Genomic DNA, 21,175 nt, shown 5'->3' on the forward strand with positions numbered 1-21,175 from the left:
AATTTACATTGGCATGGTTGATGGTGCAATATGGCTGATAACCATCTCTGCTGTCATGCAAAAGCAAATGAATGCTGTTGTGTAGCGCTGCTGAATCGCCTCTGTCCGCGGCATCTAGTACACATATGGTGACAGTGACAAAGGTCAAAACAGGCTCCATGGTTGCCACGCTATGGCATAGGCCAGGGCAATCCAGGGAAAACGGGCTCGAAATGATTGTCTGGCGTTGCTTTCCCGGAGGAAGGAATGACTGACTACATTTACCCAGAACCACCCGCGACAATGAAATTTGCACCATCAGGCACTGGGATCTCAAACGAGAAGTGCAAGGGTCGGGGGACACTGCGATGGAGTAGAACAGGGGCAGAGTTTATGCTTTCAGGATTGCCTGCTGCAGGAGTGCGGACGAGATAGGTGCTGTGCATGGTGTTGTTCACAGACACAGACTAGACTGCGTTCATTGTTCGCAAAAATGTATCTTTGCAAGGAATTCACTCCCTTTCTCCCATCACACAGCTTCGACTGTCTCCAGTCCTGCCACAGCATCCCCCTCACAGAGGCTGGCAAAGATTAGGCGGCGAAAGAAAAAGACACGGGACGAGATGATCCCTGAAGTTATGGGGTGCTCTCGAGCCGAGGCGGACCAGCAGAGCCAGTGGAGGGAGACCCTCTCTCTGTACCAGCGCTCACACAACGAACGGGAGGAGAGGTGGCGTGAGGAAGACAAGCAGGCGACTCAAACGCTGCTTGGACTAATGAGGGAGCAAACGGACACGCTCCGGCGCCTTGTGGATGTTCTGCAGGACCGCAGACAGGAGGACAGAGCCTCCCCGCAGTGTATCTGCAACTGCCCTCCCCCGCCACAAAGTCCCATACCTCCCGTCACCCAAAGTAACCAGAAGGAGTGGCGCCAGGGGCCGTGAAAACTGTCACTGCACCCCAGCAGAGTGCTCAAGTACCCAAAAGCTCTCATACCCTAATTTTTGAGAATTCCTTCCCTTTCTGACTCACCCAGTTTCATCCCCTGACTGTCTGGTTATTAAAAAAACTTTGCTGTTAATTACTGTTTCCGTCATGCTTTTTTACACAACGCTGTGTTTGAAGGGGTGGGTGGGTTGGTGGGGAGGGGGATAGGGTATTGCATAGGACAGTCACCTTTAGCAGGGTACAGAGACGGGGGCAGGATCAGCAGCAGGTCACACACACAGTGCAGTCAGTAGGCACCCTGGTTGGTATGGGAGGTGGTTTGCAGGTTCTGTGTGGGTGGGGGGGGGGACGTGACTTTGTAGCAGGGGAGGGGGGTTACAGATCTCATGCAACGGTCCCTGTCCTGGACCACAGAGCCACGCAGCAGAGGAATCTGTATCCGTCCTCCCCCGCCACAAGGCCACATAGCCCCCGCACACAGAGTCCCAAAAAGGAAGGATGGCAGGCTCCGTTGAAACAACCAGTCCAGCACTGCAGACCGCTCTGTGAGCAGGAGCCTGTCATTCCTCGAGTTTAGAGGCGGTCTTTACATCACTGCACACCCTACCCAGCACAGTCTGCGTCCCAGTTTCAACCCTTTAATGCAAAGTCATCAATAAAGAAACCTTTGTAAAGTTACAGTGGAACATGTATTTTATTTTTAAACGTGTGTTGGAAGTGGGGGAAGCGGGGTGGATGGGGTATGTAACTGCAGATGCTAGTCAACAGTAACTTGGTAAAGAAACAGGGGCAGGTTCAGCTTCTCTGTAAAGAAACTGAACAGTCACAGGTCACGCTGCTCGCTGGTACTTGAAGAGTTCCTTGTCACTGTGCAAGGCGCCTGCATAGGGCTTCACGAGCCAGAGCATTAGCGGGTAGGCTGGGTACCCGAGGATCGCTATAGGCATCTGCACATCCCCAAGAGTTATTTTGTGGTCCGGGAAGAAACTACCTTCCTGCGGGCGTCTAAACAGAGCAGAGTTCCTGAAAACACGTGTGTCATGAACTTTGCCTGGCCACCCGACGTTGATGTTGGTAAAACGTCCCCCATGGTCCACCAGTGCTCGCAGCACCATTGAAAAATAGCCCTATTTCTCAGCAGCTGACTGTGGAAGAGGTGGACGATAAGGTGCGAGGAGTTGACAACGGCCATAACTGCAGCGGGCTCCGTGCTCGCAGTGCTGTGCCGCCCGCGCTGTCACTGAGCAGAAAAGTGCACGAACAGGCACTTTCGGGGAGGGAGGGCGTGATTGACGGTTCAATGATGACAGTTACCCAAAACCACCCTCGACACATTTTTTTCCCCCAGCATGCATTGGGGGGAAATCCCAGAATCCCAAAGGGCAGCGGGGAGTGCAGGAACTGTGGGATAGCTTCCCACAGTGCACCGCTTCCAAAGTCGACGCTTGCCCCGTTACTGTGGACTCACACAGTCAAATTAGTGTATTTAGTGTGGATACACAAATTCGACTTCATAAGGTCGATTCCACAAATTCGACTTAAGTTGATTCGAAATAGTCTTGTACTGTAGACATACCCCTAGTGCGGTAAATAGAAAAGAGCATAAACACTGCCAAATTAAGTGTAAAAATGTAACAAGAAAAGCCAAAAAGGAGTTTGAAGAACGGCTAGCAAAAACTCCAAAGGTAATAACAAAATGTTTTTTAAGTATATCAGAAGCAGGAAGCCTGCTAAACAAACAGTGGGGCCCCTGGATGATCAAGATACAAAAGGAGCACTTAAAGATGATAAAGTCATTGCAGAGAAACTAAATGAATTCTTTGCTTCAGTCTTCACAGCTGAGGATGTTAGTGAGATTCCCAAACCTGAGCCGTCCTTTGTAGGTGACAAATCTGAGGAATTATCACAGATTGAAGTGTCACTTGAGGAAGTTTTGGAATTAACCGATAAACTTAACAGTAACAAGTCACTGGGACAAGATGGCATTCACCCAAGAGTTCTGGAAGAACTCAAATGTGAAATTGCAGAACTATTAACTATGGTTTGTAACCTGTCCTTTAAATCAGCTTCTGTACCCAATGACTAGAAGATAGCTAATGTAACACCAATATTTAAAAAGGGCTCTAGAGGTGATCCCGGCAATTACAGATCGGTAAGTCTAACGTCAGTACCGGGCAAATTAGTTGCAACAATAGTAAAGAATAAAATTGTCAGACACATAGAAGAACATAAAATGTTGGGCAAAAGTCAACATGGTTTCTGTAAAGGGAAATCATGTCTTACTAATCTATTAGAATTCTTTGAAAGGGTCAACAAACACGTGGACAAGGGGGATCCAGTGGACATAGTGTACTTAGATTTCCAGAAAGCCTTTGATAAGGTCCCTCACCTAAGGCTCTTATGTAAATTAAGTTGTCATGGGATAAGAGGGAAGGTCCATTCATGGATTGAGAACTGGTTAAATGACAGGGAACAAAGGATAGGAATAAATGGTAAATTTTCAGAATGGAGAGGGGTAACTAGTGGTGTTCCCCAAGGGTCAGTCCTAGGACCAATCCTATTCAACTTATTCATAAACGATCTGGAGAAAGGGGTAAACAGTGAGGTAGTAAAGTTTGCAAATGATACTAAATTGCTCAAGAAAAAGAACTTCAAAAAGATCTCACAAAACTATGTGATTGGGCAACAAAATGGCAAATTAAATTTAATGTGGATAAATGTAAAGTAATGCACATTGGAAAAAATACCCTCAACTATACATACAATATGATGGGGCCCAATTTAGCTACAACTTATCAGGAAAGAGATCTTGGAGTCATCGTGGATAGTTCTCTGAAGACGCCCATGCAGTGTGCAGCGGCAGTCAAAAAAGCAAACAGGATGTTAGGAATCACTAAAAAAGGGATAGAGAATAAGATGGAGAATATCTTATTGCCCTTATATAAATCCATGGTACACCCATATCTTGAATACTGTGTACAGATGTGGTCTCCTCATCTCAAAAAAGATACACTGGCATTAGAAAAGGTTCAGAGAAGGGCAACTAAAATGATTAGGGGTTTGGAACAGGTACCATATGAGGAGAGATTAAAGAGGCTAGGACTTTTCAGCTTGGAAAAGAAGAGACTAAGGCGGGATATGATAGAGGTATATAAAATCATGAGTGGTGTGGAGAAAGTGAATAAGGAAAAGTTATTTACTTCTTCCCATAATATAAGAACTAGAGGCCACCAAATGAAATTAATGGGAATAATAAATAAAAATAAAAGGAAGTTCTTCTTCACACAGTGCACAGTCAACCTGTGGAACTCCTTGCTTGAGGAGGTTGTGAAGGCTAGGACTATAACAGGGTTTAAAAGAGAACTAGATAAATTCATGGAGGTTAAGTCCATTAATGGCTATTAGCCAGGGTTGGTAAGGAATGGTGTCTCTAGCCTCTGTCTGTCAGAGTGTAGAGATGGATGGTAGGAGAGAGAACCTGTTAGGTTCACTCCCTCTGGGGCACCTGGCATTGGCCACTGTCAGTAGACAGGATACTGGGCTGCATGGACCTTTGGTCTGACCCAGTATGGCCATTCTTATGTTAGAGCAGGTGTGGGCAAACTCTTTGGCCCAAGGGCCACATCTGGGTGGGGAAATTGCATGCAAGGCCATGAATGTAGGGTTGGGGCAGGGATTTGGGGTGTGGGAGGGACTGCAGGGTATGGGAGGGGTGTGGTGTGCAGGAAGGGGCTCAGGGCAAGGGATTGGGGCAGAGGAGTGGTGTGTGGTGTATGAGGGGGCTCAGGGCAGGGGGTTGGGGTGCAGGAGGGGTGCAGCAGGGGGTTAGGGTGCAGCAGGAGGCTCAGGACAGGGGGTTGGGGTGTGTGGTGCAGGAGGAGTTCAGGGCGTGGGCTCTGGCCCAGTGCCACTTCCCTTGAGTGGCTCCAGGGTGGCAGCAGCGTGCAGCAAGGCTAAGGCAGACTCCCTGCCTGCCCTGGCCCCGTGCTGCTCCTGGCACCACATCCCAGCAGCCCCTGGGGAAACGGGGGAGGCAGGGGAAGGCAGAGGGTTCTGCATGCTGCCCTCGCCTGCAGATACCGTTCCCGGCCAATGGGAGCTGCGGGGGCAGTGCTTGCAGGTGAGGGCAGTGTGCACGAGCCCTCTGCCCCCACCAGCTGCAGGGATATGGTACTGGTACTTCCAGGAGTGGCGCAGGGCCCGCGGCACCATAGGGAGTGGCAATCCCATGGGCTGGATCCAAAGCCCTGACAGGCCAGATCCGGCCTGCGGGCTATAGTTTGCCCATCCCTGATCTCGAGTCACAGACCTTTACCTGCTCCTTGTGGATTCCTGGTGGTTCTTCTCCCATCCTACAAATCTAGTGTGGTGACATTCCTAGGTTGGGAAACTCTGGGGCAGAGCCCTGATGGCAAAAGAGCCCCAATCAGATCATTGCTAAGGTGGCTTTTCCAGGAAGGATAACACGTTTGAACAAAACCATCAGTCTGTAGGTGATTAACATTAGCAAAGGGTTGTAACATTGTCAAGGCTGTCCAAAGCATGCCAGCTCACAGATTGGTCTGCAAAGCCTATGAAATCTGTGTGTTTTTTAAACAAAATTCTTCAGTGCAGTGGTGCCCAGCCAAGTACCTGTGCTGGAACCGGTACTCAAGGCCTTTGTAAGTGACAGTCTAGGTTTTCTCCCACTCCTTAATGAACCATGGTGCATTGCCACTGCATGTCCTACATTCAACGGGGCATATTTTATTCAGCCACAGAACTTGGGCTTTTCCAAACTCCAGTCTGATGAGGTCATGAGCAGCATATGGATCAGCACAGAACCATGGCAGAAGAGCTTCGTATAACCACACAGGAGGCACCACTGTGCCAGAAACTCCGACCCTCAACAGCTGCTGCTTTTCTGTACTACCCATCTCCTCCTACTGCTTCCATGCAAAAGCAAGGGGATGGGATACAGCAGTTGGGGGCAATTCAATGTAGACTTGGTGGAGAAGGAGAAGGTGGGGGGGGGGTCACCAAGATATAGTGGGGACTGGCTTTGGAGTCCCAGACACTTCCTGACAGCCACAAATCTTCCCTTCTGCCACAGCAACCCTGGAGAACCTGACACTCCAACCTAGGAAATTAGCTGGAACTGTAGTATAGGACAGTGTCCTAAACACTAAAGAACTAAAATGCTTGATACCAGTGAGGGCAGGAAAATGCGAAGAGTCATAATTTTTTTCCCCTGTCCATACCATAATGAGATTCAACCCAGAAAAGAGTGACACAGTCCAAAGTGCAGAAAGAAACACAAACCACCTGAGTATTGAATGTAAGAGGAGTAGCTGGAAAGCAGTAATGCCAAGAGACACGTATGGATGGTAGCAGACAGCAAACTAGCAGGGAACTTATTATGGCACGTGACACCAAAAAAGCTGTGATTCTGGGCTGAATATGCAGAAACATGTCATGGAGCCAATAAACCTGATTCACGAAGATTTGACAAGATTGCACCTAGAATACTGTATTAAGTTCTGGGTATCTCAGCAACAGAAAGAGATGGGGTTTAGAAAATAATAAAACTGATAAAGGGGGTGAAGGGAGAAAAGATTAAAACACTATGCATAGTGTGATGGGCTGGATCACAGAGACCCCCTTGGGACTGTCACCTGATGTGCTGAGACTACCTCTGATCCCGTTTTCCCTGGCAGCTTGGGACTTCAGTACCTGTCTTCTTGAGCCAGACACACTAGCCTGCTACAAACACAGACCCATGTCTGAACCACGTCCCCCAAAAGCTGCAGACTTAACTGAAAACAGCTTAAGAAGTGCTCCTGTCTCTAGCACCCAGATACCCAGTTCCCAATGGGATCCAAACCCCAAATAAATCTGTTTTACTCTGTATAAAGCTTATACAGGGTAAACTCATAAATTGTTTGCCCTCTATAACACTGAAAGAGATATGCACAGCTGTTTGCTCCCCCAGGTATTAATTACTTGTTCTGGGTTAATTATTAAGTAAAAAGTGATTTTATTAAATATAAAAAGTAGGATTTCAGTGGTTCCAAGTAACAACAGACAGAACAAAGTAAATTACCAAGCAAAATAAAACAAAAACTTGCAAGTCTAAGCCTAATACAGTAGGAAACTAAATGCACGTAAATCTCACCCTCAGATGTTCCAATAAGCTTCTTTTACAGACTAGACTCCTTCCTAGTCTGGGTCCAGCAATCACTCACACCCCTGTAGTTACTGTCCTTTGTGCCAGCTTCTTTCAGGCATATCTTTGGAGAGGAGAGGCTATCTTTTGAGTCAGACCAAATGGAGCGGTTTCCAGGGCCTTATACAGTCTTTCTTGTGGGTGGAAACCCCTTTGTTCTCCTGTGTAAAATCTCCTCAACAAGATGGGGTTTGCAGTCACCTGGGCAAGTCACATGTCTACATTTTGCACACTAGTGACATAACAATGTACCACGGTTCTGAAATCAACATCATTCATATAAAGTAGCAGAAGTGTCACTGGCTTAACTGACAATTACCTCCTTTCCCCAAACATCTTGCATATAGTTACCCTGATTTGTACTCCACAGTTATTGCTAGACAACTGTCATCAAACTAAATTGCAGCATATATTTTTATAAATATTATACAACATGTTAACAGAAAACAGATTGTCTATTTTCCCCTCCACATAAAGACCATTAGCTAACCTCCTGATGCTACAATGCAGAGCCATTCCCACACTCTCGCTGGTTTCACATTTAGTTGTTTCCTTATCACTTGCTGCAGCATTACTAACCTCTGTCTCCTTTGTGTCCCTGGTATAAAAACCCTCCCCACAACTTTGAGGAGACATAACTTCACATTATCCAAGAGCACTGAGCCATAACTGAGATGTTGATGTTTTATACACCCAGGGGTCTGTGACTTAAAAGGGAATGCAGCAATTTCCTATTGGTACAAAAATACTGTAGAAGCAATGAAGGTCAGCTAATACACACTTGTGCTCTTACTCCCTCAATGTGTTCAATCTCTTCAATCTCTTCTCCAGCTTCTTCTCTACCTCCGTGTAGCAGGGCACTGCTAGGAAAGCCCCTAATCAGCTCCTGCCACCCTGGTACCCGATCAGGGGGAATAGATTGGGGCTGGGTAAATAGCCAGTGCTTGCCTGGAAACTGCCCCCACCTGCAAGCCTCATTAGCAGGAGCTAAAAGGCTGGGAGGAAGTGGAAGGAGGATGAAGACCAGGAGGAGGAAAGCACCTACTAGTCTTGCTGGTCAGGCCTGTGAGAGGCCAAGCCATGTAAATAGCGGGAAACTGGTGGTGGGAACGGACACAAAAAAGAGAGTATGGGCATTGCATCAGCTTGGAGCTTTCCTGAGTCTTTAAGGAGTGGGGCCAAGGGGCCGAATCCAACAGGTCACGGCATGAACCCGTTATACCCCTACATTCATAGCAGCTGACTTAATAAATAATATTTCTACTATATTAATTTGGAAACAATACAGGGACAATAGAAATCAACATATCCTAATCAGAAGAGGATTTTCTTTAGCAAACTTGAGATACAGTACTTACAACTTTAGCTAGCTTCCCTGAATATGCAGATATTTGCACCACAGGGAAAACTGAACATACCATGCTAACACTGGAATCAATTTCTATACACTAGGATGCAGTTAGTCCAGTTAATCTAAGAGATTTATTAGAACGCTTTCTTTCGAGAGCACTGCATGGAGTTCAATGGATTGCCTTAATGAGGTTAAATGCAATTCAATCTCCCTACGAATTGCCCCAGGCTTTGTGTACAGCAGCACCAGCTCTCTCATTGCTTAAATTGGGATTTTGAGCCAGCTTCCTGAGCGTAGATCTGAGTAATGCCCTAATACTAATTTATCCAGTGCCACAGAGAGCTGGGTGATTGCTTTCTGCTCTAGCTTCTCTTATACCTTGGGGACAAAGTTCTATAAGATCTGGAGGTCTACCATAACTAAAATTGCTACACTCCACGTCTCACTTTTACAGCTGGATAAGAGTGCTCAGTAGGATGAGCTGGTTCATAAGCCTTAACCATGTCCCTTGGGACAGCATGCATGGCTACACATGAAGGATAGTAACAGAAAACAGGCATTAGGTCCCTATGCTTTAATTATTAAGGCCGCATTAATTGCATCTTAATGTGATCCATCTACAATGCATTTAATTACCATCAAATGCTCACGAACAGCAGGAGTTAATTCTCCAGTGGTCCAGAGAGATAACTGGCGCTAGAGATTTCTTAAAGAAAACTAGATTTCTTTCTTAGAAAGTGTAGGGTCATTTCCAGAATTTCTCAAATTGATGAAACTAAATATACTGTCAAACTGTATATAGAACATGTTGCTAATAACCAAACACAAAGGATTCCAAATGTTCATGATTCTTAAAACCAGAATCTGCACATAATTTCTGACGCAAGCAATTACATTTACAACAAATGTAAAGTAATGCACACTGGCAGGGAAAATTAAAGCTATTCATATACCTTATAGGGTTCTAAATTAACTAAATCAACTCAAGAAATGGACTTGGGAGTCACAGCAGATAGCTGAATAGAGACTTCCACTCAATGCGCAGTTGCAATCAAAAAAGCAAACAATAATAGGTTGCATAAAGAATGGGACAGTAAACAATACTGAGAATATTATAATGCCATTATATAGATCAGTGGTGTGAATACTGTGTGCAGTACTGGTCACCCCATCTCAAATAGGATATAGTAGAACTAGAAGGGGTCCAGAGAAGGGCAATAAGAATGATCAAGAGCCTGGAAAAACTCCTTTTCAGTCTTTCTTCACAAGGATTGGGATTGTTGTTACTTTAGAAAGAAGAAAAATAAGAAGGGACATGAAAGAAGTATGTCAAATAATGAATTGTGTAGAAAAGGTGGATTGGGACCTTTCTGTTCTGTTCGCTCTGTGTCTTAACACAAGAGCAAGGGACAGTAAATGAAACTGAAAAAGGAGTGAAATTCAAAACTAATGACAGTGTGTAATTAAATGGTGGAACTCTGCCACATGAAATGGTTGAGGCCAAGAATTTTAAAAGACTCAAAAAGGGACTGGGTGTTTATATAAGTATCAAGAATAACTGGAGTTATAATTAATAATGATAAAATTTTTGTGGAAGAACTTCAGAGCTTAAGTCAACCTCTAATTATTAAAGACCTAATGTGTGTGTGTGTGCGGTGGGGGGATACCCCATATGTGCCTACTGCAGGGTTCTTACACATTTCTCTGAAGAATGTAGTGCTGGCCACTCGTAGAGATGGGACACTGAGATAGATGGACCATGGGTGTGATCCAGTCTGGCAGATATGTTCCTATCCAGAGTTTTATTTTTGTACCTGAAAAACACCCCTATATTCACAGGCACAATAACTCAGTGAAAGTGCTCTGGATTGTTACTGCAGTCCCAGGTTTGCCCTCATTTCCTGGGAATGACAGTGCAACAAAGGTAGCCTCAAATAAATATTCTCTGTTGCTAACTACTGGAAAGGTTGCCAAACAAGTAGCACCACTGAGGAGCTTCTTCTTGGTCAGGATACTGACCATAATACAAGGACTTGAGGTTGAAGAGAAACAGAATTTTAACTGTCAAAAATATCTGCAAAATCGTTCTATGTAAGTTACAGTAAAAAAATAGTATGATTTTGATTGATACTGTTATAATTTAATGCAGTGAACACAAAACAGTAGACAATTGTTTTATTCTTGTAGGCTACAGCAGCTGTGGGATATGGAGCTGTAAAACATTGGCAGCAGTTGGAGCATCTCTTTCTAATGAAAAGGAGTACTTGTGGCACCTTAAAGACTAACAAATTTATTTTAGCATTTGTTAGTCTTTAATAGTCTTTAAGGTGCCACAAGTACTCCTGTTCTTTTTGCGGATACAGACTAACACGGCTGCTACTCTGAAATCTTTCTACTGAGAAGGTCACACTGGATGACAGCCTACTATTGCTATCTGCCAATAGAGTTACTCCTTTAGCTCAGGTGGGGTCTGTACTGTGATATCAAGGGTTGCAGTTTCCAACTCTCCTGAAGACCTGCATGCGTATAGGATTGTTTGAGCAGCTCAATTATTTTGCACCCTGGGTAGCAGGTTTTGTCTTTGTCTAACAGGTGTTGGGTAAGCTTTTCAAGCATTGTTCTTCATTACAAAAGATCACAAAGCACTTTCTAAACGATACACAGAGGTCACTCATCAAACACTGAGAAGTGGTGAGCGCGGAGGTAGAATGAGGCAGCCATTTTATACCAACAACTTTTTATTTTAAAGGAAGGAAAGAGCAAAAAATAACTTCTGCTGTCAGAGAGGAGAGGACTCAAGCTGTAGTTTTGTCAGAAAACAAGAGTTATTCTTGCCAGAAGTCCTATTACTAATGAGATATATGGATGCTGCTATAATATCAGCATCTACTAATCGCTGAGGATGGTTAGCACAGTTAAGGAACTTCACACCTATAGCTAAACCATTCCAAATGTGCATGTTTGATGTCAAAGTTGAACCACTGAACTGGTGAAAGTTGCTGGTCAGCCACCTAGAGGACAACTTTGTTGAGGTGGCATTTCCAATTTTTGTCTGCAAATGTCTTTCTTCTATGTGACTAGTTCCAATTTCAGAAAGCCATTGGGAGTAGGAAAGCTAAACTTTCTGCTCCAAGAAATGAATAAAAAAGCAGCAGATGAAAATATTCCATTCATAGAATCACTGTCTACTAAACCAAGAGGGATCAGTGAATTACAACAATCTTTTCAGTTCTCCTATTAAGTTAAAGTACTGAGATTTAGAGAATACCAGCATTCCCTAGAGTCAATGTTTTAAAACTTCTTTAGTGATATTTAATACCATTTAAGCATAAAATCAAAGGTGGAAAATACTCAAATCATCTAGTCCATCCCCCCTTTGACAAAGGAGAATCTCCAGGTTACTCTGTAATGTCCAGAGAAATGAGACTTTCACAACTTTCTTTGGTAGGTTGCCAAAAATAGAGGTCAGTAAGTTTTTTTCTAGTCCATAGACCAAATTTTCCCTTCCTTAATTTTGCACATTTACTGCCTTATGTCATGCTCAACTGCCCTTTCCCTCCCTGGTGTTAATATTCAAGTTCCCAGACAGGTATGTCTCCATCAGCTAAGCAATATCTATTCAGGCTTTAATGTTTCCTTACCACAGTCAGTATCTTCAACCTTTAAAATAATTTTAGTTCTTTCCCAAACACCTCTAGTTTGTCTGCATCTTTCTGATATTCAAATGCCCAGAAAGCACTATTGTATTCTAGATGCAGTAGAGCTTAACTGTCTGCTCAAGGCTATATGATGCAATGGCATATTCATCCTGAAATAAAAATGAATCATTTTACAGCTGTATCATATAGCAAGCTCATCTTCAATTTCCTCTCCACTATCATCCTTAGGTCTCGTTTTTAAAATTAGTAATGGAGAAGATTTCCTATTAAATTGTCTGCACTTTGGATTAGTCTCCCCTAAGATATATTGCTTGCATTTGTCTAGGCTGAATTGCATCTCATTTACTGTCCTTTATCTAACCCCCCTCTCTTTCTATTATTTTCTGTTCTCACTGATGTTCATGCCACCTTGTTTTACTATTATCTGCAAATTTAGATTATGACCAGCATAGAGACAGCAGCAGCTTCATTATAAGCAGCATAGAGACAACAGTAGCTGATAGCATCAGTCAAAGCTTGTAGAGAATTTTTACAAAGTGAGGAAGATTAATAGATAATGGGAATACACTACTAAAACCCAGGAGAGATCATAACACTAAACAATTAAGGTAAATCAGAGGCATCTGAAAAGAAGTGATAAAGTGACTCCATTGTGAGTGCCTGTAGACCACTGTGAGCATTATTATTAATGTGGGCACAATGCTAATGTTGTACCAGTGCATACCTATCAGCTCTGTTCTTCCCACTAATTAATATATAGACAGAAGTGCAGTAACAGTACCACCACACACAAGCCCTTTAGCGATAAATCTGTAGAAAAGGCAGCACTGGTACAACCACTCACATACACCTGACCACTATGCAGTCCAAATCCCAATGCATACAGCCCCACTATAAACATACTCAGTATGACACCAATATGATAAGTGAGTTCCACAAGTAACTTGAATCCCCTTCCTTTACACTCCACATCGACACCAACAGCTGCTGGAATCCATTGTACAGGTTGGCAAAGGAGAAAATTAAAGCTGCTTTAAGGGACCACACCTTTTAGGAAGGTCTCACCCACTTTTTCCACAAGCCATGCGCTAAACCACAATACACTGGCCTTTGATCTTCCAGTCAGAGGCGCCAACTTTTCCTGGTGCCGCTGGGTTCTCAAGGCCTCCGCCCCCATTCCTGGCCCCACCCTGACTCCACCCCTGCCCCGCCTCAATTCCAACCCCTTCCCAAAGTCCCCACCCCAACTCTGCCCCCTCCTTGCCCCTATTGGACCCCTGCCCCAAATCCCCATCCTGGTCCCACTTCTTCCCTGACTCCTCCCCTGAGCATTCCCACTCCTCCCCCCTCCCTCCCAGTGCTTGCCGCGTGAAACAGCTGGGAGGAGGAGAAGCGGGACACGGCATGCTCAGGGGAGGATGCAGAGGTGAGCTGGGGCAGGGCGGGGAGCTATCGGTGGATGCAGAGCCCCGGAGCACCCACGGAGTTGGCGCCTATACTTTCAGTATCATAAAGTAGGATCTTTTTGATGCAATTTACACTTTAAGAGTATTAGTTAAATGTGCACCAGACTGGGATATCAGGTCCAAGAGCTCTGGGCTTCTGAGATGCCCCAGTCACTCACTATTCAAACATAATGCAAGCCAAAAAAAAAAAGTTTACTAACCAAACAAATCTTTCATTTTCTTGCCTTGCCTCACTACACATATTGAAGAACATATGCCTGCATGATAAACTAAAAGGCAAACTCAGTGATGTGTAAAGTGGCAAGTTAAGACTCTCTTACACTCAAATTCCTTGAGAACTATTCATACCCCCTCACTAACAAGCAAAGGTGTCTAACCTGGTGCAATTTAAAAGCCAGAGAGACAGAAGAGGGTGCGACGTCTTTTGCTGCACTCCTCTTCTGGCCCCTTCAAAAGGTGAGCTACATCAGCTTAAACTACCTTACAGCCAATGGGACAAATTCAGAGAGTTACAAGCTGGTCAAGTAGATGCAAGCCACAAATTAGGCCTTATCTACATTAAAAGTTACACAGATTTAACTAAAAGTGTGTTTTTTAATGGATTTAATTAAACCAGTACAAAACATACCTGTGTGGATGCTTAAATCAATTAAAACAGTTGATAAACTAGATCAGTGTAAGCCAGGTTTAAAAATTGATTTAAGAGTGAACAAATTGAGCCAAATCGATTTAAAAACAATATGTGTTTAGATAAGGCCTTAATCTGACAGTCAAAGGAGGTAGATGGTATTTAAATTGGCGCAACATCCAGTCCCATCCATCTGTAAAAATAGTCTAAATTGACATAATTTGAATATCTAATTGTTCTCTTTATCTGGCCCTAAATGTCCACAAGATTTCCTTGGGAAAAGCAAAGACGATTTACAGTATAGGAGAGCACACACTTAAAAAATTAAAGTTGTCATTATATAAACTCTTTATAAAACCAGGTCTATTTCCTCCTCCTCTCACCTTCTCTGATGTTATTGACTCAAACCGTGACCGTATAGATCACTGTTGCAACCAAGGTCCTGTAGTGGCACCAAATCTTGTACAAAGGAGGTCAAGTAAGGTGTCTGTGAAAAGGTTATGATTTGCTGGTTATGATTATGCTATGATGCATGTACAATTTTTGTAAAGAATTGCTCTATACTATTCATATTTCAAACTTGTCCTATGCTTCTGGGTAACACTCCAGACAGTTTGGCATCAGCACTGCCTAGCCTGCTTGATGGCCCATTAAGGACCATCAACTATACAACTGACCCATTGAGAGACGGTAGATACACCTTATGACTCAGCAAGGCATGCAGGGACATGTCTATGGACAGAACTCTAAGGCTTTCAAGCCATGTGCTGGGCAGCTTGTGTTTGAAACAAAGGAAGCACAGGTCACATGGCAAGAGACTATGAAAAGCAACTGCAACTTCTCCATTTTGTCTTCAATCCTGCTTCTTACCTCTGGAGGAACTTTGCTACAAACTGAAGCTCTGAACAATGGACTGAATGACCCATCCAAGCTATGGATGTATTCCAGAGACTTAAGCCAGCAGTTTATTCCAGTGGTCCCCACCTTTTTCGTCTGGCGCCCCCGTGGCGGCGGTGGAGCATCCGCCGAAATGCTGCCAAATTTCTGCGGCATTTTGGTGACGACGCCTCTCGATGACGTCACTCGTCGGCGACAAGCAGCGTCATCGAGAGGCGTCGCCGCCGAAATGCCGCAGAAATTCGGGGGAATTTCGGCGGGTGCTTCACCGCCGGCCAGGATGTGGGCGCATTTAGATGCCTATGCGGGCACCACGTTGGGGACCCCTGGTTTATTCCATCATTGCTACAAGCCTGAACCAAGAACTTTGCCATTACTGTATGTAATTCATTCCATTCAACCAATTTTAACTCTCATCTATATTTCTTTCTTTTTACGAATAAACCTTTAGATTTTAGATTGTAAAGGGTTGGCAGCAGCGTGATTTGTGAATAAGATCTCACTTGAATATTGACCTGGGTCTGGGGCTTGGGATCGGGAGAACCGTTTTTCTTTTACTGGGGTACTGGTTTTCATAACCATTCATCCTCATTCAGAGTGATGCTGGTAGTGATACAAGGGAACTGGAGTATCTGAGGGAATTGCTTGTATAACTTCTGGTTAGCCAGTGGGGTAAAACCGAAGTCCTCTCTGTTTGGCTGGTTTGGTGTGCCTTAATAGTAAAGGACCCCCAGCCTTGGGCTGTGACTGCCTTGCTCTAAGCAATTTGTTCTGAATTGATACTCTCAGTAGTGTCCCGCCAAAGGTCGCTTCGTTACACCCTCCCACCCCCCAAAGTAACAAAACCTAACATGAGATTCTTTGCTGAGTTGCTCAGAAGGGCATCCTTATCGAGGACATCTATACCATATAATTAATGGATAATCCCTTTCCTTAAAAAGCCAATTACCAATAGCAAGTGTCACCAAAAAAGTGACAAAGGATGATCTCTTCACTTTGGAGGACAGCCAGGCACTGGCAAAGAGCCAATATGGTAAATATTGTTCCTCCTTTCATTGTAATTTCAAGGAGCTTGCCAACAATTGCACACAAACACCCTTCAGACAATAAACTGCCACATTTTAGTGTTTTCTTCTCTAGTCTTTCCAAAATTCTGCCCCACTGGTGAAGCTGGAGAGTAGGAACATTCAACAACAGTGTGAGCAAAAAGGTTGCAAATCCTTTCAGAAAAACGTAAGTACAAAATGATCAACACAGAAATCCTTCACCACAAATGACACCTTTGTTGGCAGCCCCCTCAGAAAGGCTAGGGGTACGTCTCAATGCAAAAAAATAAAAATAAATTAAAAAAAAAAGTGCACTTTTTACATCAAGATTGCTACCTAGTGGAGACGAGGAACTATAGTTTTTGACCTTGCCTGCTTAAGTCAAGGTTAACTCCATGCCGGCAGTATGGGGTTGACTTCATAGAATCATAGAATCTCAGAGTTGGAAGGGACCTCAGGAGGTCATCTAGTCCAACCCCCTGCTCAAAGCAGGACCAATCCCCAGACAAGGATCTGGGGCAAAAATTTAAGTGGCCCCCTCAAGGACTGAACTCAACCCTGGGTTTAGCAGGCCAATGCTCAAACCACTGAGCTACCCCTCGCCTAGGGCTGGTGCAACCCGTTAGGCGACCTAACATTTGGGGGGCGGCAGCCGCCTCGGTCGTCGTCCGTATTTTGGGGGTGGGACCGTCCGCCGCCTCTGTCAAGGGCGCCATTTCAGGAGTGGGACCTTCCGCTGCCTAGGGCGCCAAAAAAGCTGGCGGCGCTCCTGCCCTCCCCCCCGTATTGTGGATGCATCAGTATGGTTGTGAGACACAGGTCCAGCAATGATAAACCCAGAGTTACAATGCAGTGTGGCTGCTCAAGCACAGGCTTGGAAACACCTGAGTCCACTAGCCTACATCTCATGGACCCAGGTTTACAATGTGGTGTAGACATAACCTCAGCACTCTCACTAACACCAGGCTGTTTTCTCCTGCTTAGTCTCTCTCCAGTTCATTGCATTTCACCTTGTGCTTACGTGACAGCTGCCACACCAGGGATTGCACTGGGACCTCCATAGCTAAAAGCTAGAGCTGCTACTGCCTGAGCTAAAGAATCCGGGTCAGACTTCAACTATTTACCTAGAAGTAAACTGTCTGTGCCTTGTCTCCAGTGTGATCTTATATTCAGATGTCTCTCATGATTGAAAACACAGTGTTTGCTGCATAAATTATTAGACTATGGGTTGAACCAAAATTGGACTGAATTACCGTCTTACCCCTAAAATGTCTCCCTGCTGAGTAGCATGGAGAAGTCAGTACTGATGTTGTCTCTAGTTTGAAGTACCAAATGAGTGAATTGGGGGCCTGGTTCAAAGACTGTGTAACTGGCACTGTTAAACACTAAATGTACAGTTTTAAAAGGTGTGATTTATACCAAATACCTGCATCTCCTGGCTTCAATCTCCTATAAAGAATAATTGCTATCCAGAATAATTGCACTTGAAGTATATGAAAGCATGAATGAGCAAATGTGAAATTCCCATAAATACAGTATTGTAGTTAATTACTTGCTCTTCCTATCGCTTAGATTGAAATAAGTAGCTCATCTTGTTATTCATATGAGCATGTTCATCATACATACCATGGTGCAATACTTATATGGTGCAATTTGTGGTATCTAAATAATGCAGCTTTAGCTGATGTCCTCTTATTATAGACCGTCCCTGGACTCTCCTCTCCTATTCAGAATGTTGGCCTTACTATTAACAGTAACTTTGTAGAACCCATAACATTACATATAAAGCTTACAGGCAACATAAGGACATCTTTCCTCCATACTTGGGATTGCATAGAGAAGAATTTTTTTCATAGGTGACAGATACTCTAGAAAAGTGGCTCTGAAGTTTGTAATATTTCTCTTTTTAGATTTTGTGCTACCAGTTCCTGAAACCAGAAGAAACGTGTACTAGACTCTGCTATGTGGCGTCAGATCAGCAAATCTGTTGTAGCTTGATGTACCACTCCTGGCACCCTGTGCAGCGTATAGAAAGCTAGCACTAACAACAGCCCTGCTGTACCCGTATTCAGCTATGTTCAATCTAAAGTCTGATGGGTTGAGAAATAAAGAAACCCTTCTTCAGAAACACCTCAAAGACCTGCTTTAGTGGGAACTGATGAGGCAAGAGACTATCAGAGCCGATATCTACAGCCTATGAGTTAAATCATTCTTCAGTTTGTGTTTTTTCTAGGAAACCCAGTAACAGGATGATCCACCACACTATTGTTTTAGTCTATGAAATCTCTTCTTCCTAGGACAGTGGTTCTGAATGGTGATGATCATTTTCCAGCTATCTTTCTAACTACCCTGGGACAGCTCAGCTATCTTTCTAACTACCCTGGGACAGCTCAGCAATTATGCCTATTGGTTTAAACAGCAGAGAGCCAGAAGAACAACAAACATGGAATCGCGAAGTCCAAGAGCATGAAACCTGCAAATAGCCCTCATGTGTCTGAGCAAGTAATTCAAAACATTAGTTAACTCCACGGCTGGACATCACCAGCACATGCTTTGATCAATACACGTGATCCAAGCAAGTCCATCATTAATATAACACAATCAGCCATATCCACTTTTATATTAGTGTGATCAGTTCAGGCAAGTCCAAAAATATTGCATGACTGTAGACTAGCAATTCCTTATTCAAACTGTGAATGTACCACCACCAAGAAGGTGGGAAACTGTTGGGCAAATGGATCAGGACATTATAATGGAACTTATCAGTAAAGTAAGATCTTGGTGAATGAAAACGCCGCTACGCCTGACTTTGGAAATTTAGGATTTCACCTGCCCAAAGGAATGAAAGGATCCCTGCCTTGCAGCCATAGCACAGGGCTGCATATGGAGAATAAACTGCTCTTTGTCTTCCTTCAGGGCACTAATTTCTGCAAGTTATTTACTTCAAATGTTCGGTATTTGGGGAACTTTAACATTTCCTAAAGTTTGTGATTTTTTTTTTTTTAGTTTGTTAGGTTTCCACCTTTGGTTATGAACCAGTGTGACACTCTGTACCTCAAATAGCACCCTGCAACCCTATATTCACCACTGTGATATGATTATGATATGCTTTGTGCAGGTAGCACTTGAGAGGTCATGATCTGTTGAACATTACTATCCTATTGAATTATATGTGTTACCATTGTATTTGAAGTTATGAAGTTTTGCTATCTGTGTGTTATTGAAATATGCTGTGCGTCTAGGAGATGCCCACAGCTAGTCTTTTGGTGGCAGAAAAGGAGCAACTAACCCTTACACACAACCAGATATTGTGCAAAATGTTTATCAGTGAAACAGTCCTGAAATATCACTGCCAATACTTAATTGGTAACTTATGATTTGCATGAGCCTCTATTAAATATAAACTCACATGGTGTTTTGAAGACACTTTGTTATAACTGAGGAGGTAGGAATCAAACCCATAATCTTCAAACCAACCATCTGAAGTTAGAGGTTTTCAGGTTAATTTTTGGAGCCTGGGATTATTTTTATTCCCATTTTGTGTGCACTGTTGCAGAAAAAATGTGGAGTTTTCACTGGATTTAAAACAAATATGTTAAAAAATTAACAAGCACACTTCAATGTTGTTTACACAAGCAGTTCCCATAATCTACAGGATAATGGAAATTTTAATCTAAGAGCAAACAGTCTGCTGCATTAAACCCCACATTACGTGAATTAAAAAAAAACAACAAAAAACAGATCAGTATTTCAAATTTAAATCCATACTTGTCACTTGTGTTTCCAAAACAACAACTCAGTAACCACTAACAATTCAAACTGCTTATGGTGTCAACATCCATGCCAATTGATAGAGGCAGCAGCCAGCAATGCCTGAGCCTACATTTTCCAGATACCACAGAAGCTCCCCAACCTTCCCCATCTTTCCCTAGCTACTCAAAGTTTCCCCACCCCTTGCCCAACTAAAACCTCCAGTCCCCCTTCTCACTATCTGAGACTAAAGGCCTTTCTTCAGTCCCCTTCCACTCTCCCCAATAGCAGAGTGCATCTCACTTTTCAGAACACCATTCCCCATCTTCCTGTGACCCCTGTATACTATGTCACTAGCCATATAGCCATCCCAAGCAGCACCTCTAGACCCACTGAACCCCACTGCTACACTCCAACCCCTGTGCACTTAGATGTACCCCCATCTGCTCACACAACCCAAGCTGTACTCCAGCTCCCATAATGCACTTCACTGCTCCCCCATGGTGCACCCCTACCTCATACAGCACCCCAACCCCATCACACCCATGTCACATCCCTCCTACTCCTTAATACTACACCCCACCCCATCAACCCCAAGGGGCACCCCACTGCTCCCCTATGCGCCAACTCCACCCCATCATCTGCCCCACCCCCACTGGAGCCCTCCATACTGCCCCATAGTCCCCAATGGTGCACCCCACTGTTCCCCCACCCCCATCACAGCCCTCCATGGTACCCCATAGCCCCCAGTGCTGTGCCCCACTGCTCCCCTACCCTCATCATAGTCGTTCATACTGCCCCATAATCGCCAACGGCGCACCCCACTGTTCCCCCACCCCCATCGCAGCCCTCCATACTGCCCCAGAGCTGCACCCCGCTGTTCCCCCACCCCCATCGCAGCCCTCCATACTGCCCCAGAGCTGCACCCCACTGTTCCCCCACCCCCATCACAGCCCTCCATGCCCCCCCCGCAGCCTGGGCCGGGCGTGGCTGGCCGCCCCCTAGGCCCGCTCGCTAACCCTTTCTGGAGGCTGAGCCCCGCCACGCTCCCTTACCCGGCCCGACACCGCCTCCGCCACCCGCTTGGGTATCAGCCGCTCCCCCAAGCCTGACAGGCCGGCGCAGGCGCACACGCGACCTCCCACTCAGAGCCAAAGCGCAGGAGCCAGACACGATCGCCTTCCAACCTCGAGACGATGGGGTAGGCGCATGCGCAAGAGGATGGACTGCTTTGCCTCCGCCTCGG

The 21,175-nt window shown here is 44.6% G+C and overlaps 1 protein-coding gene across 4 annotated transcripts in view; it reads right to left on the reverse strand.

Moving 5' to 3' along the window:
• TBC1D24 (TBC1 domain family member 24) overlaps positions 1-21,175 on the reverse strand; it is a 77,715-nt gene extending 56,540 nt beyond the window's left edge. For 2 of the 4 annotated variants that reach the window (XR_005585647.1, XM_039492414.1), the window contains exon 1: positions 20,985-21,175. The gene's annotated coding sequence lies outside the window, so the exon portion shown is untranslated. Of the gene's footprint in view, positions 1-7,913; positions 7,971-20,984 lie in introns of those variants that run through there. The other 2 variants (XM_039492417.1, XM_039492416.1) reach the window with 2 other exon arrangements.

Source organism: Mauremys reevesii, linkage group 10, assembly GCF_016161935.1.
Source record: "Mauremys reevesii isolate NIE-2019 linkage group 10, ASM1616193v1, whole genome shotgun sequence".
Classification (NCBI taxonomy): domain Eukaryota; kingdom Metazoa; phylum Chordata; order Testudines; family Geoemydidae; genus Mauremys; species Mauremys reevesii.